Source organism: Ictidomys tridecemlineatus, chromosome 6 (genome assembly GCF_052094955.1).
Source record: "Ictidomys tridecemlineatus isolate mIctTri1 chromosome 6, mIctTri1.hap1, whole genome shotgun sequence".
Classification (NCBI taxonomy): Eukaryota; Metazoa; Chordata; class Mammalia; order Rodentia; family Sciuridae; genus Ictidomys; species Ictidomys tridecemlineatus.
This window is the reverse complement of record NC_135482.1, coordinates 102,734,796-102,762,403: the sequence shown is the minus strand read 5'-3', so window position 1 is coordinate 102,762,403 and position 27,608 is coordinate 102,734,796. Positions and strand designations below refer to the sequence as shown.

The window sequence follows — 27,608 nt, the reverse complement described above, 5'->3', positions numbered from 1 at the left end:
GGAATACATGTAGAAATGAAGACAACTCTTTTATCAGAAAACAATATCATAAGGAGTTCTCTACAGGCTTGGTTGCTCAAAAACAAAACAAAACAAACAACAACAACAAAAAAAAACAAAAAACAAAAAACAGAAATAGAGAAAAGAAGGAAAAAAAAGACTACAATATGATAGGCTCAACATCATCATATCCGGGGTCTTCTTGTTTCAGGACCAATGAGGATGCTGTCTCTTCCATGTTAGAATTGTCAGCTTCTTTGAGAGACTGCAGAGAGATACCTGAAATAGTAAGAGAATCCTGGTATCAGTGGTGACACAAATGACAGTCCAGAGTCCTCTTGTAGAATGAAAAGACCTGTAGAGTGGCTAAAAAATATCTATGGGGAACCAAAACTTTTCTGGAAGGATTAATAGAGCTACATCACAGGGACTCTTCTCTGTGCAAATGTCTTGATTTCCATCAGAAGGAGGATGGGTCAAAAATCATGAGGAGTGGCAAAGAAATGTGAGTGCTCTCTTCCACATCAGGCTGGTCTGATTCCTCAAGCACTTCAGGCAGAGGATGACCTCTCTCAATTCCTCCATACCTCAATAACAGACCACACTTGACTTCATAGTATTCATGACAACAATTTAGGTCTTTGGCAGATGGCAAAGAAGGGTACTTCACTTAAATTCAACAGTTTCCTTTTCCCATGGACTGCATGACCATGCATAAGTGGAAAGCCCACTTCCAAAATATGTCACCATATGTTATTTCACCCAATAAAATAATTATTTCTTCTAGAATGGAAATTTCAATATCTCTCATTAAGGCTATTGTACATTATACATTAAAGTGGGAAATGTCAATGAAAATAATTGATTACATGCTTCCTTCAAAATAAATTTTTACAAATGCAAGGTTAATTCAGCATATGAAAATCAATAAATGTAATCCATCACATAAATAGAATTAAGAAGAAAAATTACATAATCATTTCAATAGATGCAGAAAAAATTCCATCAACAAAATTTATCACCCATTCATATTAAAAGCTCTGAAGGCACTAAGGATAGAAGGAAATTATCTCACTCTTACGAAGGCTATACATGACCAATCCAATGACACATCATAATGAATGGTGGGAAAATAAAAGCATTTTCTCTAAAATATAGAACAGGACAAAAATCCACACCCTCATCTCTCCTAATCTATATGGTTTTTGTAATATTAGCCATATCAGTTAGATAAGAGGAGGAAATTAAAGGATACAAAGAGGAAAAAAGAGAAGTCAAATTATCTCCATTTGCAGATGATATGAACTATATATAGAATCTTCACCAGAGGCATTTAGAGCTGATAAACAAATACAGCAAAGTAGCAGAATACAGGATCAATATACAAAAGTTAATAGTTTGCAATATGCCAATAGTAAACCCAACCCCCAAAATCAAGACAAGTACAAATATTCCATTGAAAATACCCTAAAACAAAACAAAACAAACAAACAAATAAAAAAATGGAAATAAACCTAAGTTGAAAGACCTCTAAAATGAAGCTAAAGATTACTAAAGAAAGAATTTGAGGACTATAGAAGATGGAAAAGCATCCCTTTTTCTTCAACAAGCAGATTTAATATTGCTAAAGAGGTTATATAGCCAAAACAACCTATAATTTCTGTCAGTCACAATCAAGCAATCATGAAATTCATCTGGAAAAATAAGAGACTCAGAATAGCTAAAGCAATTATAAGCAGGAAGAGTGAAGCAGGTGGCATCACTATACCAGACCTTAAACTATACTACAGAGCAACAGTAACAAAACAGCATGGTATTGGCACCAAAACAGACTGGTAGACCAATGGTATACAATAGAGGACAGAGAGAGTAACCCACAAAATTACAATTATCTTATATTAGACAAAGGTGCCAAGAACATGCATTGGAGAAAAGATAGCCTCTTCAACAAATGGTGCTGGGAAAACTGGAAATCCATATGCAACAAAATGAAATTAAACCCCTATCTTTCACCATGTACAAATCAATTCAAAATGGATCAAGAACTTAGAAATACAACCAGAGATCCTGTGTCTAATGAAAGAAAAAGAAAGCCCTAATCTGCATCATGTGGGATTATGCTCCAACTTCCTTAATAAGACTCCTGTGGCATAAGAATTAAAACCAAGAATCAATAAATGGGATGGACTCAAACTAAAAAGCTTATTCTCAGCAAAAGAAAAAAAAATGTGAGGTGAATAGAGAGCCTACATCTTGGGAGCAAATCTTTACCCCTCACACATCAAATAGAGCACTAATCTCTAGGGTATATAAAGAACTCAAAAAGTTAAACACCAAAAAAAAAAAACCCAATAAATGGACCAAGGACTTGAAGAGACACTTCTCAGAAGATGATGTACAATTAATCAACAAACAATGAACAAATGCTCATCATCCCTAGCAATTAGAGAAATGCATAACAAAAGCACTCTAAGATTTCATCTCACTCCAGTCAGAATGGCAGCTATTATGAAGACAAACAACAATAAGTGTTGGTGAGGATGTGGGGAAAAGGGCATCTCACACATTGCTGGTGGGACTGCAAAATGGTGCAGCCGATCTGGAAAGCAGGATGGAGATTCCTTGGAACACTTGAAATGGAACCACCATTTGACTCAACTATCCCACTCCTCAATTTATACCCAAAGGACTTAAATAATAGTACATGGGCACAGGCATATCAATGTTTATAGCAGCACAATTCACAATAACTAAATGGTGGAACCAACTCAGATGCCCTCCAGTAGATGAATTCATAGGGAAACTTTGGTTTATATACACAATGGGACATTACTAAGCATAAAAGAGAATAAAATCATGGCATTTGCAGGTAAATGGATGGAGTTGGATAATATAATGCTAAGTAATCCAATCCAAAAAAATCAAAGGCCAAATTTTTATATGAGGATTTTCTTTCATACGAGGATGCTGACTCATAATGGCGATGGGCAGGGAATTGGGAGGAATGGAGAAACTTTAGATACGACAAAGGGGTTGGAGAGGAAGAGAGGGGTCAAGGGGGGCAGAAATGGTGGTGAAATGAGTTAGATATCATTACCCTAAGTACACATATGAGGACATGAATAGTCTGAAAACACTTTGTGTACAACCAGTGTCTTGAAAAATTGTGCTCTATATGTGTAATATGAAATGAATTGCATTCTGACATCATGTATAACAAATTAGAAAAAGTTAATAATTTAATAAAGAAAAAAATCATTGACTTTCTTCACAGAACTAGAAAAATCAGTCATAAAATTCATATGGAAGAATAAAAGATCAAGAGTAGTCTAAGCAATACTGAGCAAGAAGAACAAGGCTGAGGCATCACAATTCCCACACTCTAATTATGCCGCAGAGCTCTACTAACAAAAATAGAATGGCATTTTTATAAAAAGCAACATGTAAGTCAATGGAATAGTAGACAGAAAGATAAACCTACATAGATATAGTCATTGGATTCTTGACAAAATCAGTAAACATACAATTGGAGAAAAGATGGATGTTATGGTTTGGATGTGAACTGTCCTCCAAAAGCTCATGTGTGAGACAATGAAAGAGGAGAAATAATTTGATTGTAAGACCTTTAACGCAATCATTGAATTATTCCCCTGATGGGGATTTAACTGAGTGGTAATTAAAGGCATGGAGTGTGTGGCTGGAGGGGGTGGGTCTTTGGAGGCAAGGTCTTGGGGTATATATTTTGTATCTGGAGAGTGAAATTTCTCTCTGCTTCCTGATCATCACATGATCTGCTTCCTTCTGCCACACTCTTCGAATATGATGTTTTGCTTCACTTTGAACCCCAAGGAATGGAGCCTGCTGACTATGGATGGAGACCTTTGAAACCGTGAGCCTCTGAATAAACCTTTTCTCCTCTACACATGTGCTGGTTGGGTCTTTTAGTCACAGCAGCAAAAAGTTGACTAACAATTTTTTTTTAAACAAATGGTACTAGAAAAACAGGATATCCATATATAGAAGAATAAAGTAGCTCCTTATATCTCACCCTGCACTAAAACCAATTAAAATGGATCAGAGACCTAGTAATTAGACAAGAAACTTTACAATCGCTAGAAAAAAGCATACAGCCAACTCTCCAATACACAGGCACAAATGGTGATTATCTTACTAAAACTCCCAAAGTTCAAGAAATAAAGCCAAGAATCAATTAGAGCAGCTTCAAATTTAAAAATTTCTAACAGCAAAGGAAACAAGATCATGAAAAGTGAGCATGAAGAATGGGAGAAACTCTTGCCACTTATTCTTCTGACAGAAGATTCATATCCAGAATATATAAATGTCAAAATAACCCAAATAACCCAATCAGTCAATGGGCAAGTGAGCTAAACAGATATTTATCACAAGATGACATGAAAATGACCATCCTAGATTTCTCTCAATGAATGAATGGATAAAAAATTGTGGGGTGTGTGTGTGTGTGTGTGTGTGTGTGTGTGTGTGTGTGTGTGTGTATAATAGAATACATAATGGAGTTCTATTCAGTCATAAAGAAAAATTAAATTATATAATTTGTGGTTAATGGAAAAAATCATGGTAAGTGAAATAAGTCAGACTCAAGAAGTTAAGGGATGAGTCTTTTCTCTCATATGCAGAAGCTACTGAGACGTAAGGGATAAAAAGGGGGAGATATCATGAAAATAGTAGTAATAAGAGCGGAGTAGAAGGGGGTTTAGGAGGAGACAAGAGGGGGAGAAATGGAGAGGAACTCTGGGATGAAATTGACCAAATTATGTTTTCCGTGTGCTTGAATATATCATGATGAATTCTACTTTTATGTATGAATGTAATGCTCTAACTATAAAAACAATAAATACATAGAAGGCTGATCTGTTGATTAGGAGAAGGCGATCAGGGGAAGGAGGAGGGAGAGAAAAGGGAAGTACTGGATATTTAAATGTAGCAAATTATGTTATATGCATTTATGAATATGTCAAAATTAATGCCACTGTTATGAATAATTATAGTTCATTAATAAAAACATAAAAAAGCTTTCCAAATTATTTCTCATAAATTGAAAGACTACCATACTTCTTGTCCAACATAGGTCTTGGTTTGCTGTATGAAAATTGGAACAAAGCCACAAAGTCTCTGTAGCTCATACAGATATGTCTCCATCCCATGGGCAGGGAGTACAGACAAAGAACACAATATGTTCAGAAGAAATGCAAGAGCTTCAGTAAATAAAAAAAGGGAAGAGATGATATCATCTTGGTTTACAAGGCTACCTAGATTCTTGAAGTAAAAGAAAACTGATCATTAATATATCTAAATCCATCTTTACAATGGCAATAATACAAGACCACTGGAGAGATAGCTATTCACACACCTGTCTGAGAATATCTGGTACCACCTCCCTCTTCTGGGAAAAAATTTTCCTTTATTCCAGGGGAAAAAGGAATTTCAGAAACAGGTAAGTCTTCAACATCATCATAACCATTACCTGTAGCATCTGCCTGCTGCCCTTCAGGTTCTGAAAACACATAAGGAATAAGGTAGAAGGAAGAGCAGCATATTAGTTTGGGTTGTGCTTCAGTTTCTTCTAATGCAGAGATTCTAATAGCTGATAAAAATAGGCACCATATTCCAAGGCTGTCCCAAAGGCATACATTTGATATTTGTATTCTTAGAAAGCATGTAAATCATCTAAATATTTCAATGTACTAAGTTTAAAAATTTACAAATATTTCTTGCCAAAAACATCAATAAAAGTTATGCTATGAGTTTGAGGCATTCTTTTCAGACATGTGGTAGAGGGTTGAAAAAATATGTACATATAAGTGACTGAGGGAGAATTCATCAGGACTAAGGAGAACCCAGGTTATTCATATGGCTTTTGAGGCAGTAGAGACACAGTGCTGTCCAGGAGAGAAGACTGGCTTTCTCTCTTCCACACATAGGCTATCCTACCAATTCCAATCCCAGGAAGCATGGTTTTCAACCTCCTCTGGTGTCCTTAAGATTTGTTCTTAACAGAGCACTCCTGGACATGCCTCATCCTTGGAACTCTCCACTTTTACCACTTGGGGAATGTTCAAAATGTTCTCCTTTCTTAGATCCTTTGTAGAGAAGAGTTTCTGGTGATTGATGAGTATAGTCACTACATACTCCATGTGTTTCAAGGATTAGAAAGGTCATTTTTTTGGTCTTATTATTCATATAAACCACAAAATGAACCATACATCCCTGTATTTCAGGGTCAAATCCATACTTCCCAAGGATCTTTTTCACCATGGAATTTTTGAGATGATGAGCCTCAAATGTTCTTTTTAAATTTATGGCCTTAGATTTTATAATGTTACATTTAAGGTATGTCTGTGATCATACGGAAGTAGCTATGGAAACCAACAGATTAGAATCTAATCTTGCCTTTTCTGTGATGACAGAGTGGGTAAAGAGGAAAAAATAGCTGTAAATAATATGGAGGAAACTCTTCCTATCCTAATCACAGAAAGTTCTTCTCAGATGATAACCTCCTCCTCACCCCCGCCATCCAAGGGAAGACCTGTCTCTACTACCTGGGGCAGATTCAAGGTCTTCATTCTCCTTGTTCTCCCCTATGTAATAGGGTAGATTAGTTGCTGAGTCATCAGACAGGGTTCCTAGTAGGAATAAAACAACATAGACAAACACAGTAGGATGTCCAATGTCAAGGTTCAGATGAAATTTTGAAGTTTCACACTTGTAGAGAGAGAGCTTAGAGCTCCTGCCTTAGAGGATGCTGACCATTGTTATAGTGGTTCAGGAATATTCCTAAAAGTTCATGTTCTAAATGGTTTGTTCTCAGGTTGGTGGTATTGGAAAAGCTAAGGAGTGCGGACTAATGGAACATACTAAGTTGTTGGGAGCATGTTCTTGAAAAGAATCATAGGATGCCAATATCTTCCTCTTTCTATTAATTTTCTGGTCACTATGAGGTAAGCATCCTTGCTCTACCACATGCTTCCAGCATGATATGCTGCCTTGCACAGGCCGAAAGCATCAGGCCCAGGTACCAGGCAGAAAAACATCTTAAAATGTGAGTCAAAATAAATCTTTCCTCCTTATAATTTGATTATCTTAGGCATTTTATTTCAGTAAGTTAACACTACCTAATATGCCATGTGTGGTTGGGTTAGTCATATGGTGTTTGCTTACTGAAGAGTCTCATACTGATGGCAAACTCATGCATAGAAAGGAGGCTATGGAACACACCTGGGCTGTTCAGCAGGCTCTCCTTCTCTGGATTTATGGGGTAATCTATCTCCTGGTACAGGACATCATCAACAGCATCTTCAAAAGTGGATAAGACTATGGAAAGCAAAATGAGTTCAGACATTGTCCTTGGAAGTTATTTCCTTACCAACAGACAAAACCTTTACCAATGCACACTCTTGGAGACACTCCTCTGGGTTTCCAGGGTCCTGTCCTTTAGTGTTGTGATGCACTGAGATAGAACTAGATTACCTGTCCACCTCTGGATCTTATAATTAGTCCCCACTAGCACTGTTCATATGGGTAGCCATCATATTTGAGGGCTCCACTTTTTAACCCAGGATAAATTCATGTCTTTTAAATCTCCAAGTCCATAGTAGATAAGGCAGTTTTTCATATAATCTGAACAAGTCTAAAATGTGTAATTAAAAAAACCCACAGTTGGTCCAATATTATCTGTGCATACTTTTAGGTCACAGCATTCCCAAGCCCCACCTTGGCGCTCTGCTCTCCAGCTGAGCAGCTGAGTTCCCAAGATGATGAGGACTAGAAACAGAAGAGCTCCCAGGATCATGCAGAGGATCTCAGGTAAAGAGAAGATGCCAGGGACAGGGTCTGAGGCTGAACTGGTATCTGAAAAAGAAAAAGGGCCCATGAGTCTTTAGAGAGGACCATAAGCTCAAGAGAACCCAATTATCCTGGTCATCACTTGAGTCCTCAGGACCATGAAGTCCCTGACATCATAGATGTGCCTGAATCCCAGGATTACCACCCTAGATCCTGCTCTGGGATGTGTCAACTATCTTCTGAGTCTGATTTTATGAGATTTCCATAAAGTAAATGTGGATGAGACTTTGGAGCTCTCTGACTGCTCTAATTTAACACAAGTGATGGCTTCTTCTAACACCTGAACATCAGGCCTACTGTAATATGACCAGAGCTGTGTAGAATCCTTTCAGAACACTGAAAATCTGCTTATCTCCCCCATTACCTGGTTCAGAGCAAAAGAACCACTTACTTCTTCTGAGTGGGGTGAGCTGTTGTCCTTTCACCTGGGGACAAGAGAAGGAAAATGGAATCACTGCACTGTGTTGGTCTGGAAATGTCACTGGATCCACCCACCACCACTTTCATTATCATTCTCTCCAAGATGCCAGGAGATTGGGCACAGCCTTCCAGAGCCAGGGCTCAGGGCAGCAGGGCAGCCTGGGAAGCCCTTTGGATGCAAACACACTCCTTCAACCCTGGCCCCCCTCCTGGTCCTGCTACTCACCAGAGCACCTCACACCAGCGTCCTCCTCATGCTTGCAGTCACTCTGTCCCCAGGGTGCTGCAGCACAGGCCCACAGGGAGGGCTCCCTGCCCCTGCACTGCACCTCATCCAGCCAGATGCTTCCATTTCCAGGGCCAAATGCAGCCTCCCCTGGTGCTTCCAGGGCAGAGCCACAGCCCAGCTGCTGACACACCACCTCAGCCTCTGCCAGGCTCCAGGAGTCATCGCACACAGTTCCCCAGGCACCTTTGTGCCAAACCTCCACTCGCCCTGAGCACTCACTGTCTCCTCCCCTGAGTCGGAGCTTCTCTTTGTCTGAAAAGGCAGCAGCACCTCCCCTTACTCCCTGGTGGGAGGAAAGGAGCCCCTGGAAGTCATGGGGAAGGTGGGAGGGGATGAGGTACCTGTGCAGGGCGCAGTGGCTGGACAGCTCTTGGGTCTGTTTCCTGTAGGAGCAGTCAGTGGGGGAAGCACTAGTAAGTGACAGCTGGGGAGATCCTGCCCCCAGAAGGCTCTCTAAGGTCCTGGGATCAGTTTGGGTGACAGGTGGAGATAAGGTGCTTCAGAAGTTGTCTAACAGGATGGGTTACTGAGACGTCCCCTAGAGCATATCCCTATCAGCAGTTGAAATTATTTTATCAGTTTACTTGTTCTTACTGTGCCCAGTACATGAAAAAATACAAACATGATCATGCACATGCTCATGTGTGTACATGAAAACATACACAGACACATGTAACCCAGAAAAAAGCTTCACTAGAAAGGGGACTTTGCCTCATTCTCTCTGTTCCTACAAACAGGACAATGCCTGGCATATTGAATGTGTCATTATAAATATGTACAGGCGATTTTCTACAAATGCCACAAACAGTGGCTTGATAAATATTGACTAAATGAAGGAACAGATGAGTAAAATCTGCTGAAGAACTTTAAAAAATTTTTTTTGCTAGTCAAAAAGGAATAAAAGAAATGTAAGTTAATGTTAATGATTTGTGGTAATGAATAGTAGACATTTAAAATATAAGTACTACAAAATCCCCAAAGTGATTTGTACTCAAATACCCTCATATTGTTAATGAAAACTTACAAACATATGGAAAGTATTCATTTAACTTAATTGAAAGTAGTCTTTTACATAAAATAAAGTACTTTTTATATAAATAAAATAAGTAGAATTCAGAGAAAAGTTAATAAGTGGAGAATTGTTCACTGGTAAGATAGAAACATTTTTATAAAAAGATAATACACTGAGGATAATTAATACATGAAAGGACATAGAATGTAAAATGGAGCCAAGTAAAACAAAACCAATAATATATAAAAATGAAAAAAATACAGAGAAAACATACAAGGCACTTGTCCTAAAACACCATCATGGGTATACATTGTACCTAATATTCTGTCAACTCCTACCCTATGCAGATAACATCTCTAGAAATGATCACAGGACCTGTCTTTGGTGGTTGCTCACTTTCAGGACTGGTTGTCTCACTATTTCAATATTCGGAGTCTATTGTAGAGAAAAACATTATAAATACACATTCTTATAATTTATTATCCCTTCAGCCTCTACAGGTAAAAGAAAAAAATAAGGTGTGGAAAAGTAGGAAAAGAAGAGTAAGCATTTGCTTTTGAAGCATTGACCATCATTTATCATTTCATCCTCCCTGGATTTTAGGCAGTTCTCAGCAGAGGTTTGTGGGTTTTGTTCCTTTTTTGATTTTTGAGGTTCTGTATGTTTTTTTTGCATTTAGATGAATGGTCAAGTTATAAAAAAATGCTGGTGTCTTCTATCAAGTTATAAAATACTGATTGAAAGCAGTTGCTCCTACAAAGTAATGACAGTATCTTTTTCAAAAATAGATATCATGTGATCTTATAACCATTGGTAGTCACTTGTAGTAACAAACCTACTAGTATGTAGTGTTACATGTGTAAGGATATGTATTACAATATTGTTTGTAGAAGGGAAAAATAGAAAAGAATTATAAATTTGTAGCAAAATTTTATGCAAGCTGGAATACTAATCGCTTAAGAATGAAACATTATGGAGTTATTTTATAAAAATGGGTGTTCTATTTGAGGAATATCCATAATATATTGTTAAGAAAAGCCAATGTAACAATAGTAAGTAAGATATAATCCTAATGTTGTAAAACCAAATAAAAAGACACCATAAGATAAATGCTTTTATCACTACATGAGCTTAGATAGGATTCCATGAAAATGGAAGATTGGGAAAAAAGTAATTACCAGTCCATTAATCCTATTCACATCAGGGGATTATGAACAGACAAGGGTTAAGCAATGTCACTAATGTACCTTTTATATTTTAATATGTCTTTTTTTTTATTTCATTGAGTAATTAATTTTTGGTAATTAGGTGTAATAGAGAAGATGTTGTTTAACTCTACAGAAAAAAAAAACTAGAAGGAAGAACATAAATCCCCCAGTGTCAAGCATGTGGCCGATTCTGTGAAAAAAGCAAAAAAAGATAGCACAGCTAAAGAGAAAGTGGGATGGCCAGCTTTTCATGCCTCTGGTGCTCATTGCCCAGACAGACAGCATTACTCATTCCCTGGGGGTCCTCACATGGAGGGGTTCATTAGTGATACTTAAACTTAGAGTGAACCCAAACCCAACCAGTAGAAATCTGTACCCGAGAGTCACAGCCCTGACCTCTGGAGTGGCTCACAGTCTCCTCCCTCTTGCATGGAAAGTCCTTCAAAGTCCAAGAACAACATGCTGAATACATCTTCCCTGGAATTTCTGCTAATTAGACTAATTACAGACTCCTGAGACATGGTTTCCTGTTGTTTTTGCATTTTGGAGTCACAACGAAATGTGCCAGTGTCACTTCTAAAGGCAGCTCACCTGTGACACAGCACACATTAATCAAGTTGGTAACCAAATGAGTATATTCCCAACATTAGATAGACAATATGTTATAGAAGACAAAGACCACTGAAGACTGTTGGAAGAGTCCAAGCTGCAAGTGATCTTTCCTGAACTAAGAAGAGAGTGAGAAGATCCGAGAAGATGGATTTAAGATGTATTTGCTGATAGAGACATAGAATTTGCTACTACATTGGAACTGGAGAGAGAGCAAAAGAGAAGACATTAAGACGTGAATTTAGACTGAGAATAAGTAACTGGGCAACAACAGTGGCATTAACTGGGATGAGGAATAGAACAGGGAGAAAGTGGTAGAGGCAGGGATTAAAAGGGTGGAATAAAACACTCTAGTTTGAAAATTAAATTTGAGTGGTCTATTAAAAATACAAGTGAGGGTATTCATTAGCAATGAAATGTGTGAGTTTGGATTTAAGGGCAGAGACCAGGTATGGAGGTATGGAGCTGTCAGTGGAATGACATCATCTACAGCCATGGACCCTGATGAGATAAGGGATGGGAAAGAGCTAAGGAAGAATACAGAGTCTAAAATTTAGATATTGAACAAAGAAGTTGCAAGACTCTAAGACAGAATAATAATCAGTAAATTAGAGTGACCATGAAGAGAAAACAAAAAATTAGACAGCTGAGAGTTTCTATTTCCAGTGAAGTGTGAGGGAAGATCATCATTCATGTGTATGATGCAGTATAAATACCAATGAGAGGGAGATCAGGGAATTTGTAAAATGTCATGTTAGAGAGAGGGCAAGAGCACATGTGAGAGAAGCACACTACAATATGGAGCCAGTGTGGAGGATCCATCATAGATTGGATCACAAATTCCAAGAGACTGGTAGAATAATTTCACATTACAACAAGACACAGCACTTGTCCATGATTCACCAGTCTTTGCCTAGTCTTGTACAGGTAGGGAAGAAACTGAAAAGCTGATAAGGAAAAATGTCTGGAATCTGCATGAAGATTACATATCTGGAAAAGGGAGCATCAAGAATATGTGCCACAAGGAGAAGAGACAAGAGTTAGAGAAGGAAAAATGCAGTCAAGATCACAGGCTGGACAGTTGGTGATGGTCAGTAGTGTGGCCATACATGGAGATGGGGTGGGAGGGAGTGCTTTAAAGGGAGAAAGTCAGGAATGGAGAGGCCAGGATGTTATCTCTGTTATGTTCCAAGATGGTGGCAGCATCAGGAACAGGAGTCAGAGAAGCCTGGCGAGCCTGATACTGCAGCCTGCCTGGATAAGGGGGAGCAACCAGGCTGGATGGTGACACCAAAAGAAATGGTAGATTGTGCCACTTTGTGGGGGCAGATTTCAAGTAACTGAACATGGAGAAAAAAGAAAAAAAATTGTTTAAAATGATAAGTGAGAGCAAAAATATTTTCATTCTACTATTTGGTCCAGAAACATCCTGTTTAAAAGGAAGCACAGAGCTTTCAAATGATAAGGACATCATTGTTTTCAGTTGAAAGCCAGGCTTTTATCAGAACTTGGAAATGAAGGTGACATGACAGGTCTTAAAAAATTGGAAGATGTTAGGCTCCAATTTCCAACAAGCCCCATGGAATGTTTTCTGGTAGAGGGATGAAGTGACATATGGGTTTGTAGTAATATATAAATAAAGGCTCAGAGGAGGCAGTCTCAACCAAGACCACTGGGTCTGTGAGGCGATGAATTCAAGAAGAAAATGGAGTCCAGGCCCTGTGCCTTACAGCAATTTCTCATGATGTGGCAGGCGAGAAGTTTAACAAACAGGTTTGTTGTTACTGGGGCCAGCTCTTCTCACCCATCTAGATAATCATGCTTCTTTCTCCCCACCCTCTTCCTGCTCTGTCCTTGATGGGATTTTATCAGTGTTTCAGGATCGTCATGCTCCTCCCACCTGAGTATTTATACTGACAAAATCCTCTAATTCTTCTTTCATTGTATGTCTACTTCTCCTTTGGGTCTCAAACTAAGTATCATTTCTCTTTTCCTCAAATTACACATTTTCACAGCACGTCCCACTTCTTCATGACTGTTCTATATTTATAGCTGGTATGTGTCATCGTGCTGGAGGATAAACTCCATGAGGACAGGGACAGTATTTTCTTGTCTCTCCTCAGGTCTAGAATTATGTTTCTCCCTACAAGTCACTCAATTACTTACCATAAACAATCTGAAACGAGAGGTTGTCTGTCTGATGTAGATGGATTTCAGAGTAAAAGACCATGAGCTCAAAAGCAACCCAGACAGTAGTACTGGGTCCTCCAAGATGTCCCTCACTCTTCTGAGGGTATTGGATGGATGAAGTGCTTACTCCTAACCTCAGTTTCCACCTCTGGATAAATGATCACCATAAAACCTATGAACAATTTGCTAAGAGAATTAACCTTCATTACATGTGAAAACTAATGCAATGATAGGACATAGTAAGTGAGTTACATAATTGAGGTTAAATTCCTCACTCTACCAAGGAATACAGAGTAATTATTATAGCCTAGACTGCACTAGTCATTTGCTTAGATGAATTTTTGGAGGATAAGTTTATGTTTCCACATGCTTACTTTATTATCCATGACATTTCTCACATAAATGGTTGTCAGAACAATTTTACTTATTTCTGTCATGAAACAAGATTATAATTTGAGGCTTAAATGATCTCTATTCAAACTTTCACCTTGTAGACCTATTTGAACTCATTCCTTTGGTATGAAATTTCTCTAACAACTAACAGAGTGAGGACATGGAAGTAGGGAGTAAGTCACCTGAACACATGATATAAGCTTCCTCCTTTGCAAAGCAAATCTCTGTTTCCAAGGGTCAGAAGGACACTGCCAGAGAGAGGTGTCCGTTTTCCTACACTGGATTCCATCTACCCAACGGGGTCTAGAACCTTCTCTGTGAGGAACAGAAGTATTGAGAATCCCAGTGTCCCCACAGCCAAGCTGTCTGCAGATCACGGACAAGGTCACAGGTTCCATGGGGCTGTGGCAGACACTGCCCCAGGTGTTGTTGTAGAAAATCTCCAGCCACCCAGCACACACCTGGTCCTCGCTCACCAACCTGAGGGCCAGGAACTCTGAAACCAAGAGGAGGAAAACAGGGCACAGTGAGTATTTAACACTTAGTGCTGTTTTTTCTTTATTCTTAGGCAGTGCTTATTGCTAACTTTGCTGAAGAAATATCTGTTGAGTGGAAGGACAAAACTTTCACCCCTTTTTGATAACTTGTATGTCTCTTTCTATTTCTATGACAAAGTTATAGTGGAAAATGAACAGGTAGGAACACTGGACTGGGGATCTTGAAGGGAGGGAGGAAAAACTACCTGACTAAACATCTGACAGACCCTGGGAAAGGGGGTGTGAACAGTGAAGTGACAGAATAGTGAAGACCCAGATATGTCAATTCCTGATCCTGGAGCTTGTGAATAGGTTATCTTGTGAGGCAAAGAAATTTTGCAGACAGGATCAAAATGAAGATTTTTAATGGTAAGATTATTTTAGATTATCTTGTATTAACCACATCCTTAGACCTGTATTCACAGAAGCAGACAACTGTTTCTGACCCTGGTCAGAGAGAGACGCAAAAATGAAAAAAGAAAATGGTCAGAGGAATGTAAGGTGGTTGACTTGAAGAAGGAAGGGGGTTATAGGCAACTTTAGATGCTGGAGAAGACAAGGAAATGAGTCTTCCCAGAGTCTCAGCTGAATGCCGCCTGCTGACCCCTTGTTAATACTCCAGGTGGACTGGGTTCAGACTTGAATTCCTGTTGTTTTAAGCCATTAGCTATGTGGTAATTTATTATACAGCAGTAATAGGAAATTAATATAGTAGTCTCGGGATGTTGCACCCACAGTAAATGAAGGATATGGTCTGCAGTCAAATGGACAACTGAAGTGAAAGATTGTCATGAAACAGGGCTGAGAAAGAAAGAGCAGAAGCTCAGCTGCTGCAGCAGGAAATGGAAGTACCCCATCTTCTCTGATAGAGTGGCAGACAGTGTGGGAGGAGTCTCTTCCCCCTCCACCCTACCACCAATTTCCCCTTCTCTGCTCTAAGGTTTAGATACCATCCTGCATACCCTCCTCACTTCTCCCACCAGTGCACAGTGTGCAGCACAGACCTGAACAGATGACCCCTGCATCCTCCTTGTGCCTGCAGTTGTGCTGCCCCCAGCCCTGGGAAGGGCACTGCCACACATAGGCTTCCTCTCCTGTACAGTTCAGCTCATCCAGCCAGATGGGCCCTGATCCCTCTCCAAAGTGAGCAGAGACAGTGGCCTCCAGGGCCACTCCACAGCCCAGCTGTCTGCACACCACATGGGCATCACTCAGGTCCCAGCTGTCATCACAGATGGAGCCCCAGGAGCCCTGCTGCAGGATCTCCACTCTCCCTGCACAGCGACTGCCCCCATCCACCAGGCGGAGCTGTCTGCTGTCTGAGGAGAGACAGGGTCATGTCAGTGGGCATTTACACAGGGAAATATGGGAAGGCTCTTGTGCTGAGGGCCTTGCTCACCTGAGCAGTTGGCAGTGTGGCCCTCTGAGGCTGCAGAGCCTGCTGGGTCAGACCAGGAGTTGTTGCATTGGGGCAGCAGCTGGGCCTAGTTTCCTACCAAAGGGGTTAGAGAAAAGGAAGCTGAATTAAACTAGACAATAATCTAGTGATGGTATCTGAAAGCTGTGCAAATGATCAGTGGTTTTCTGTCTTCAGAGCTAATCTCTTAATGGAGATTTCTTCCTCTGACTCTGACTGAGTATAGTGCTTTATGTCAAGCACTAGGAGTGACTTTGGGAAAATGGGACTATGTCAGTGCTTCTTAAGAGCATTGCATAGCTCCTAGGACAGCAAGACTTTTAGAGTCATGTTCAGAGAAAAGTGAAAACTAGATCAGCTATTTTCCTCTGGAGGCATTTATCCATTCAGAGGTGAAGGTGAGACTGAAAATCTCAGCATGTTTGCCAGATTGCCTTGGGAATACACAAATATAATTTAGGTTGGACTGAAGAGGAGGAATCATGTTAAAGAACCAGGAAACTCGTGTTATATTTTGTAAACTAAAAGAATTTTATCATAAGGATGGTGCTCAGTTTCTTAAAACTTCAATTATTTTTGTATAAGGTGTTTTATCTTAAATGAAGTACCTGGAAAAGGCTAAATAAAATCCTTTTTAAAGGTTTTTTAAATACAATGTTGGTCAAAAATACCACATGAAATGGAGTTTAGAGAGAGAACAAAGAATAAAAATGTGAAAAATTGGGAAAGATGTTTACATATTAGTATTGGTGTTTCCTTATAAGCAATTTAAAAAATCATGATTGAATGTTCTATTAAACGGCATGACGTGCATCTTGGCAGAGAATGATCACAAAAATCTAATAAAAATTTGAGAATTAAAAAATTGGCAACTAAAAATCAGAACCCAGAAGATGAATATAAAAACAGTAGATTACCACAGAATAAAAATAGCAAAATATAAGAACATAGGAAAATACATTAAGCACAGAAAGACGAGGATAGAAAATATAAACAGGAAAATGAGAGACACAGTGAGAGAACATACCATTCCTTTATACGCTATAAGTTTTAGGTCTTTAAGATCATTATTGATAGTGCTAAAAGCATAACACAAAGTGAGATATTCAAAGGAAAACTCAAATTGCTAAAATTTGTGATGAAAAAGGGAATATCACAGCAGACACTATTGAAATATAAATGATATTCAGAAATTATTTTGAAAATTTATACTCCAATAAAATAGAAAATCTTGAAGACATCACCAAATTTCTAGAGACACACAACCTATCCCAACTGAATTAGGAGGACATGCACAATTTAAACAGATAAGTTTCAAGCAATGAAATAGAAGATGCCTACTAACAAAGAAAAGCCAAGGACCAGACAGTTTCAGAGGAGTTCTATAAGAACTTCAAAGAAGAATTAACACCATTACTCCTTAAATTAATCCATGAAATAGAAAAGGAGAGAACCTTCCAAATTTATTCTATGAGGCTAGTATCACCCTGATATTAAAACTAGACAAAAACACATCCAAGAGAGAAAACTTCAGACCAATATCTCTGATAAGCACAGACACAAAAATTCTCAATAAATTTCTGGAAAATTGAATATAAAGACATATTAAAAACAGTGCAACATAGATTAAGAAAAAGCACTTCACAAGACACAACACTCTTCATATTCAAAACACTAGAAAAACTAGGGATAGCAGGAGCATATCTCAACATTGTAAAAAATATATATGCTAAATTCAAGGCCAACATAGATTAAGAAAAAGCACTTCACAAGACACAACACTCTTCATATTCAAAACACTAGAAAAACTAGGGATAGCAGGAGCATATGTCAACATTGTAAAAAATATATATGCTAAATTCAAGGCCAACATCATTCTAAATTCAGAAAAATTGACAGCATTCCCTCCAAGAATGGGAAGAAGACAAAAATGTCCTGTTTCACCACTTCTGTTGGACATAATCCTTGAAATTCCAGCTAGAGCAATTTGACAGAAGAAAGAAATTAAATAGATAAAAAAAGAAAAGAAGAACTCAAACTAGCCTTATTTGTTGATGATATGATCCCATTTTTAGAAGATCCTCTAGAAAACTTCTAAAACAAATATATCAATTGCATTTCTGTGTGTCAGTGATGAATTCACTGAAAGAGATTAGGAAAACTACACCATTTGCAACAGCAAATATTAAAATATTTGGAATCCATGTTTATGGATAGCTGAATTAACATTGTCAAAATGGCCACACTCTCAATAGAACTATATAGACTTAATGCTTATCATTAAAATTCCAATGACATTCTTAATTGAAATAGAAAAATTAGTCATGACATTTATTTGGAAAAAGAAGAGATCCAGAATAACCATGCAATCCTTAGCAATAAAAGTGAAGCTGGAGTTATCCCAATAGCAGACCTTAAGTTATACTAAAGAGCTATAGTAACAAAAACCAGCATGGTATTGGAACCAAAGCAGACATTAAGACCATTGGTACTGAGTAGAAGACACAGAGACAAACCCACATAAATACAGTTATCTCATACCAGACAAACTTGCCAAAAACATATATTAGAGAAAAAATACCTTCTTCAATGAATGATTCTGGGAAAACTGAAAATGCATATGTAGAAAAATTTAATTGAACCTAAATCTCTCATCCTTTTCAAAACTCAACTCAAAGTGGATCAAGGACTTAGTCATTAGGCAAGAGAGTCTGTGCCTAATAAAAAATAAAGTAGGCCCGAATTTTCACTATGTCGGCTTAAGAACTGATTTTCTTAGCAAGACACAAGCACAAGAAAGTAAAATCAAGAAATAAATAATGGGATGGATTCAAACTAAAAACCTTCTTCACAGCAAAGGAAACAATCAAGAATATGAAGCAAGAGCCTTCAGAATGGGAGAAAGTCTTTGCCATAGGTACTTCAGATAGAGCTCTAATTTCCAGAATAATATAAAAACTCAAAAATTTAACATACAAACAAACCCCAACAACAAATAATTCAATCAATAAATGGGCAGAGGAACAGAAGAGACCCTTCACAGATGAAGAAATACAATTGGTAAACAAATATATAAAAATATTTAACATCTCTAGTAGTTAGAGAGATGCAAATTAAAACTATATAGAGATTTCTTCTCCAATTGGAATGAAAATTATCAAGAATACAAGTAACAATAAACATTCGTGGAGACATGGGGGAAAAAGTACTTTTGTACATTGTTAGTGGGACTGAAAATTGGTGCAAACATGGAAAGTGGTATGTAGATTCCTTAGAAAAATGATGGAACCACTATTTGACCCAGTTAACCCATTCCTCACCATATATAGGAAGGACTCAAAATCAGTATGCTCGAATTAGGTGGCACATCAGTGTTCATAGAAGCTCAGTTCACAATAGCTAAACTATGGAACCAACCTAGATGCCTTTAAAAGATGAATGGATAAAGAAAATATGGTATATATACACACTGGAATATTACTCAGTCTTAAAGAAGAATGAAACTATGGAATTTATCAGTAAATGGATTGAATTGGAGACTATCATGCAAAGAGAGATAAGCCAATCCCCCAAAACCATAGGCAGAATTTTTTCTCTGATATGAGGATGGTAATTCACAACAAAGGGTAGGGGGCAAGGGAAGGATAGATGTGTTTTGGATTAGACAGAGAGGAGTGAAGGGAGGGAAGGGCATTTAGGAGTAGGAAGGGTAATAGAATGAATCAGACATTATTACCCTATGTGCATATATGATTACATGACTGGTGTAACTCTATATCATGTACAACCAGAAGAATGAAAATTTATACTCCCTGAATGTATAATATATCAAAATACATTCTACTATCATGAATAGCTAGATAGAACAAATAAAAATATATAATAAAAAACATCTGAAGCAAATATTGTAGTACAAGGTTAAGATTTGAGAAAACTTCTATGTTTAAGATATATAGGTAATAATAAACTTATAACTTTTGTCTATCAAAAAAATTCCTCTGAATAACTCTTGACAGGGCCTGAAATATGAACAATCATTGAGAAGAACCATATTTTACCAAGAAATGTCTTTCTTGTATGCTCTCCATGCTGTCTGCTCTTAGAGACATGTCACTCAAAGTTAAAACTGAGTACCAGTCAGCCCTGACCTCTCTCACCTGAGCAGACCACAGAGGCTGTGTTTCCATGGGCACAGGCAGGAACACCCAGGGCAGTCACAGGGCAATTCCACAAGAGGGACTCAGACCCTGAGCAGTGGAATCGGTCTCTCCAGATCTCATCTCCTCCTTCCACAAAGTATGCTCCCTTTGGGGTGGAGATGGCAACTCCACAGCCCAGCTGACGGCAAACTACATTGGCATTGGCCATATTCCAGTGGGAGGCACAGAGAGTTCTCCAGCCTCCAGAGGTCTTCATCTCCACTTGACCCTCACACCAAGAGCTGCCATTTTTCATGAGCCTGACTTCTGTATACTCTGGCAGGAGAAGACAGGATTACAATAACATCTAACATTTGTTACCACAATAGAGTGTGCAAAAAGGTTAAGGTCCTGCTGTGGGTCTCACCTGAGCAGACAACTTGCACAGCCCCTCTGTGTGGGCAGCTGCCTGCAGGACAGGGCACTCTGGGGCAGAACCAGAGCTCAGGCTCCCATCCCTTACACTGGAACTCTTCAGCTCAGACCTGTTCACTGGCCTCTCTGAGGGGCAGGTCCAAGAGAAAAGATGCTGCCTTGCCACACCCCAGCTCTGCACAGATGACCTGGGCAGTGGGTAATGTGAAATTCCCATAAGATACTGGAGTCCATCCTCCTCCAGAATTCACCTCCACTCTCCCAGAGCAAGGTCCACCTCCTCCATCCAAACGCACAAATCCCGTGGAAGAAAATAACTAGAGCAATGAGTATCTAGGGTTGGAATTGGGAACTACATGGCACAGGAAATTCTGTGAAATTTTTTTCTTTTCTCAGGAATGGGATGTGGAGAATAGATTCAAGTGTTGAAGTGGGAATTCTATGAGCAAATGTCTGAAGACAACTATAGGAGAAGAAATTTTGTAAGGTTGGTTCTAAATGGATGACTCCAAGAAATTTTTTTAAAAATATGTGTATGCATTTTCTTTTATATGGACATATTATTCTTGTATTAAAATATACCTAATCTTGAGTTTATATGTCTGTCTGTCTATGTCAGTCTACCTCTTATTTAATAAGCTATATATCTATTCTTTAAATTGGAACTCAGTGTAGAAAAAAGACTAGAATTAATTTTTCACTCTTTTATCCTCAGAAACTTTCAGTTCACAGGTAATAATTCCAATTAAGTAAATATCTGTTAAAGAATTAAAAAATTCAAAATTCAATAAAAAATTGACAATTTATATTAATTTCCCATTTAAAGATGAGGAAAGAGCCCAGTAAACAGTGTGAGACAGAGATAGAAAGTAATTTATTGTGACTAAGATAATCTGGGTTCTTTATATCAGCCTTCCCATTAAAGAAGACAGAAAGAGAATTTATAAGTAGGATCAGCCAGGCGTGGAGGCCCATGCCTATAATCCCAGAGCCTTTGGAGGCTGAGGCAGGAGGATCATAAGTTGAAAGCCAGCCTGTAAGCAACTCAGTGAGATCCTGTCTCTAAAGAAAATACAAAAAAGGGTTGGGGATGTGGCTTTTGGTTGAGTGCCCCTGAGTTGAATCCCTGGTATCACCGTATCCCCAAAAAAAGAAGTAGAATCAGAAGTTATTAAGAGATTTGAGCATGCTTATTTGTCTTTTTGTTTTGTTTTGAGGGATTTTTTTTTTTACTAATAAGTGGAGTTCAAAGAAGCCATTAGATGTCTGTTAAAGTTGATCCTGAAATGATTTTGAGTATGGGTTCAGACGTTTGGGGAGATATCTGACTACAAATATGGAATTATAATGTAATAGTAATTTATGTCCTGAAAAAGGAAATGCTTACTCTGGAATAACATGTTCAGTAATTTTTCTTCTCAAAGTAAGTTATCAAAATGGAATTTACCTAATATGGGTAAAAATGCTTCTGATCATGAAAGGATAAAAATGCATTAGAAAGTCTTTAAAGGAGACACATTTGAACTTTTTGCCCAGGACTGATATAGGAGAGAGGTGTACAAAGACAGTATTGAGGGTCTGCCTTCATATTTTCTTATTTACAATACTAACATATTTTCAGAATTTTTCATGTTCTAGAAATGTTTTTAGGTGCTGCATATGTATGATATATAAAGAAAATGATGTCATTATCTTTGCAGAGCTTTACATCTAATGGGACAAAAATCAGTTTTAAGTCATTTGAATTTTGTGAAACATTGGGTGGAAAAAGAAAGAAAAATTTCATTTGCAGAAATCTATTGATTCATATAAATAATTCTCACTTGAGTATATTAAAATTGTAGTCATACATATCCTTGACTGATTGTTTTCTCCATAGACACATTGTTCCCGTGGGTACATTTTAGGGTTCTTATGAAAGTATCATCCAAGGGACCTTTTCTTCCTCTATTCTGACCTTCTCAATACTTCAGCTTTAAATGACTCTTTCAAATCATTTTCCTCCTTTTGTGAAGAAGGGATGCACCACAAATGTACACAGATTGCCCACCCTACACCTGGGTCTTAAGTGCTGCCAAGATAATTCTTATGTGTTCTTTGTCACCCCTCCAAGGCCATCCCCAAGACACTTAAGCTTTCTCTATCTTCTTCAGAAAATTCTATTTGTCTCCATGTCCAATTCTTATCAACCTTACCTGCTAATATACTCATTTTGCATCATTGTTCTTATCAGATATAAACAATTTTTCCTATATCTTGTCACCTTTATATTTTCCTTTGTTTTCATTTAAGTAAATTTATTTTGATACCTAATGACATAGTGTACACAGTAATGGAGTAAATTCATGTGCTAATGCATATATACATTGCATTTCGTTGTTTCCTCAAAATCTTTTCATTTGTTTTTGGTGAAAGTTTCCATTATACTTTATTCTAGTTTTTGAAATGTAATTAATTATTGTTTTCTATAGGCATACTCCTGTGCCATGGTGCACCACAACTTCTTGTTCCTATTTAAGTAAAACCCATTATTCATTGATCACTGTTTTGTCTTCCACTTCCATCCACAATACTCTCTAGTCTGTAGTAACCACAATTCTGTTCTCAACATCTATGAGGTCAATTCTTACATATTTGACATACAGTGAGATTATAGGATATTTGTCTTTCTTTGCGTGACTTATTTCACTTAACCTAATGATCTCCTGACCTATGCACATCATGTCAAATGAAAGGATTTAATTAATTTTTATGACTAAATAGTATTCCAATGCATTTTATTTATTTATCTATTTATCAGCTGATGGGCATTTAGATTATTTCTATTTCTTATCTAGTATGAATTGTGCTGCCATAAACATGGGAGTACAGATGTCTCTTTAACATAGAGATCTCACTTCCCTTGGACATATGCTCAGCATTGGGATTGCTAAATCATGTGATAATTTGAGGGTCAGGATGTCTGATAATGTCTTTGTACCTCCTTTATGTATAAAGGATAAATTTGCTAGATTCAGTATTGTTGATTGGCAGGGTTTTCTTCGGTTCTATGAAAATCCCATGGCACTCACTTCTGACCTATATGTTTACTGTTGAGAAGTCTGCCATCAGGTGAATTGGGACATTCTTAAATGTTATTTCTTTTTTTTCCTCTTGATACCTGAGTGTCTTTATCTTTCATCTTTGAGAGCTGTACTATAACATATAGAGATAAGAACCCAAGGCTTCCAGTCACAACTGCTCAAGTAACTTTTCACCTTTATGCAGAGACTTAACTTTCTCCATGTTATGCTGCCAGATGTTGAGGAGGAATGAGGTGAGTAGTCCTGCGATCAACAATGGTGCAATGCTGTATCACACACTGAAGCCACAGCCCTTCCAAAGCAACACAGAAGTGGGGAGGGACCAAGGCCCTCAGTGCTATGAGCTGCCTACTGCTGAGGTGGACTCAAGGCTCCAAATTCTTGCAACCAGCCACAGGTGCTACAGGCTCTTCTTGAGTTTGTCCCACCAGCACAAAGGTCTTGCTCTGTTATCTCTGTTCGACATTTGAGGACTCTAATTCCTACTCAGTGCTGTGTATGATCATGGTGGGCCTGGACTGAACTCCAAGACAAAGTCCTGTGCCAGCACTCTGCCTTATACTTAGAGAGTCTTGCTTTTTCCTCTTCTGCTAGAGGTTGGAGCTGTGGTAGTGGAGACAGTCTCTTTCCTGCCCAATGAAACATAGTTCCAGAGTCTCTATGTGAGACGGTTACAGGCATGGGAACAGGGTTGTCACGCTCTGCCAAGCACCAGGTTTCACTCTGCAGCAGACCTAGTCCTGGGTTTCAAATCTAAGGTCTGGCTTAATTCCCTTTCCATTCCCCAACAAGAATGCATTTCTCTTCATGCTGGGCAAATTGAAGTTTGGGAAAGGGCACGTCTTATCTTCCTTCCTCCTTCAATGTGTCTTTTCTTTTTATCATAGTAAAAGCAGGCCCTCACCAAGTCTGTTGTCTCTTATGAGGCCAGTTTGGTGTGTGAATTATAGTTAATGTGGTTTATTTGTGGGAGATCATTGAACAGCCATTGTGGTCTGAGTCCTAAACTATATAATATCTTACTATAATAAATATGCATTAATATTTTAATGTATCCAACATTAATCTGCCAGCACAAGAGTAAATTTATCTCCCAAGGATGAGTTTATACAGATGTTGTTTTGAAAAGAAAATGTAGAGAGAATCTATTGTAGTTATGATGGAAGGAATACCTGTGCATTTCACTCACAGTTTTCTGGCCCTCCCTGCCAATGAGCTGAGAATTCTAATGTCTAAATCTGGAAAGGATAATCACAACTTTCCTGTAATCCATAAATTCCCCTGTGATGTGTTCAATCCCATCCCTGTGTCCAAATACCTACTAACCCAGTGCAAAAATATCTCTGGCTATAAATATATAAACACCTAATTGAACTGAATAAAAGCAAGCCTCATTCTTGTCTGTCTTCTGAAAGAGGTTATATGCAGTAATTTATAGGTAACTCTATAAATAGTAAGCTGTAGAAACAAAATTATGAAGATGATTTTAAGTGGAAGGATTCTACCAAAAACACTATCTAATCAAGTATGACTGCAGAGAAGTGAAAGAACGCTATTTGAGATTTACAAGAAAAATTAAATAAAGCCCACCATTCACTGCTATTTAGAGCACTTAGGGTTCATGGGGACCTCGTAGTCCTCTGGGGTTCATTTGTCTCTTATTTCCCCAGGATCAGACACACACTTTTGGTTCTTTCTATCCTCTTAGGCAGTGGAGAATACCTGAGCAGATGACACCTGCGTCCAACTGATGAGTGCAGTAGTGCTGCCCCCAGGCGTGAGAACGGCACTTCCATATTTGGTCCTCCTCTCCTGTGCACTTCAGTTTCTCCAGCCAGATGGGCCCTGATCCCTCTCCAAACTGTATAAAGTGTGTGGCATCGAGGGCCACTCCACAGCCCATTTGTCTGCACACCACGTGAGCATCGTTCAGGTCCCAGCCATTTTGACAAACAGTGCCCCCAAAATGCTGGTGAAAGATCTCCACTCCGCCTGCACAGCGGCTGCCCCCATCCACCAGGTGGAGCTGTGGAGTCCCTGAGGAGAAAAAATCATGTCAATGGTTATATTTATGATGAAAATGAGAAGGGTTTTCTTGTCATGTGGTACTCCTTTCCCAACCAATCAGTAGACCCACTTTTGGATTGCAGAGCTTGCTGTGTAAGACATGGAGTTGTTTCTACCAGTGCAGCAGTTATGTTTCAATTCCTACCAAAACAACAAGGAGGATTAATTGTGTAAAAACAAGAAATGAGATTAAACACAACATAATCTAATTAGATGTCTCAGGTAGAAGTTATTATGTAATTGCTATCAGAGTTAAACTTATTTTCAGAGTTCTTCATAAGATCTGATAACACAATTCTAGAAATGTTAAATTTCCAACTTTAAGTAGCTAAAAGTGTCTTTTCTGAATGATTTCTATGTGTCAATGTAATGGGCCAGCATCTGGTTGGTATATTAGAAAGCACATACACTTGAGTACCAATTGTCTGAGATGTGGAACAATCAGTGCACAGGGGGTAGAGTAAGGAACTGGAATGAGATCATCAGAAACCTCAGGTGACAACCATGAATCCAGGAGAAATCATGATCATATGGTTGGTCATTGAGACTAGAAAATGAATGGACCATTGTTTGCCTCAAAATATTTCACTACTAATTTTATGTTTCAGAGTTCAGATTCAATATGTAATGTCAAAACTTGACTCACTTTAGGTAGATTGAGCAAGTTCCCCAAAAAAGATCATGTCAGATATTGACATTGCTAAGTTGACAGTGGTAACCATAGAATATTACTTTTCCCTCCAAACAAATGGAATCTATACTTGGACTTTTTTTTAGGAGTTGCTATTATTCAAAACTAGGAGTTTATGGTAAGGAAGGGCTGACTTGAATTTTGATAACAAAACACCTGCAGAGATATTATGGCCTACTTTGTCAATATTCTTTTAACCTCCTTGACAGGAAGTGAGGAGTACAGTATAGCCAACATACTGCCCCAATCCCAGCATGTTTGATAGCAAGAGAAAGGAAGTGCAACTGGTTTCTTTTGTAGCCAACTGACTCTCAAATATCTGGTGGATTCACAAGTTAGATGACTTTGAAAAATGTGTCTCCAATGCAAATACTTTGGCTGGGAGAAATTTTTGACACATATTTTTCTTTGGCTTTATTATATTTCCTTTACTAGTACTTGATTAATTTGTTTTTAATTTTTCAAATGGATTTTTCCATCTTCTTTCTTATTCTTCTCCTCCTTTCTCTTAATTGTGCTGGTGATTGAATCCAGAGGTACTTTACCTCTGAACCACATTCCCAGATCTTTTAAATTTTATATATTTATTTATGTTGAGAAGGGGTCTCACTAAGTTGCTTAGGGTCTCACTAAGTTTCTGACACTGGTGTTGAACTTTTAGTCCTCCTGCCTCAGCCTCCAGATTACAGGCCAGTTCCATCATGCCTGGTTAATCCCCCCTGCCTTTTTTTAACAAATATTTTTTCTTCTTTTTTTTATTCCCCTTCTTCCTTCCTTTTTATTTTCCATCTTCAATGTTTTTTTAAATTAATTTCCTTTTAGTAATTTTTGTTTGTCTTGTTCATTTTATTTGTTCTTCCCTTTATCTATTGTTACTGCTGTTTTAGTTGTTGTTGAGTGTAATTGATTATTATTATATTTCTATAGCTGGTTTGTTTATCATCTATCTATCTATCTATCTATCTATCTATCTATCTATCTATCTATCTATCTATTTCTGGGGATTAAACCCAAGAAAACTTAACCACTGAGCTACATCTCCAGCCATTTTTTTAGTATTTTCTTTAGAGACAAGGTCTCACTGAATTGCTTAGGGCCTCTCTAAATTGCTGAGGCTGGCTTTGAACTTGCAATACTCCTGCCTAAGCCACATTAGCTGCTGGGGTTATAGGTGTGCACCACTATGCCTGTCTGGTTTAGTTTTATGTTGTGTTTATTGCTGTTTTCTTCTTTCTGAG

The 27,608-nt window shown here is 38.2% G+C and overlaps 1 pseudogene; it reads right to left on the bottom strand.

Annotated features, from left to right (window-relative positions):
• Positions 1-160: 160 nt before the first annotated feature.
• LOC120884787 (antigen WC1.1-like) lies at positions 161-27,073 on the bottom strand (annotated as a pseudogene).
• Positions 27,074-27,608: the final 535 nt, after the last annotated feature.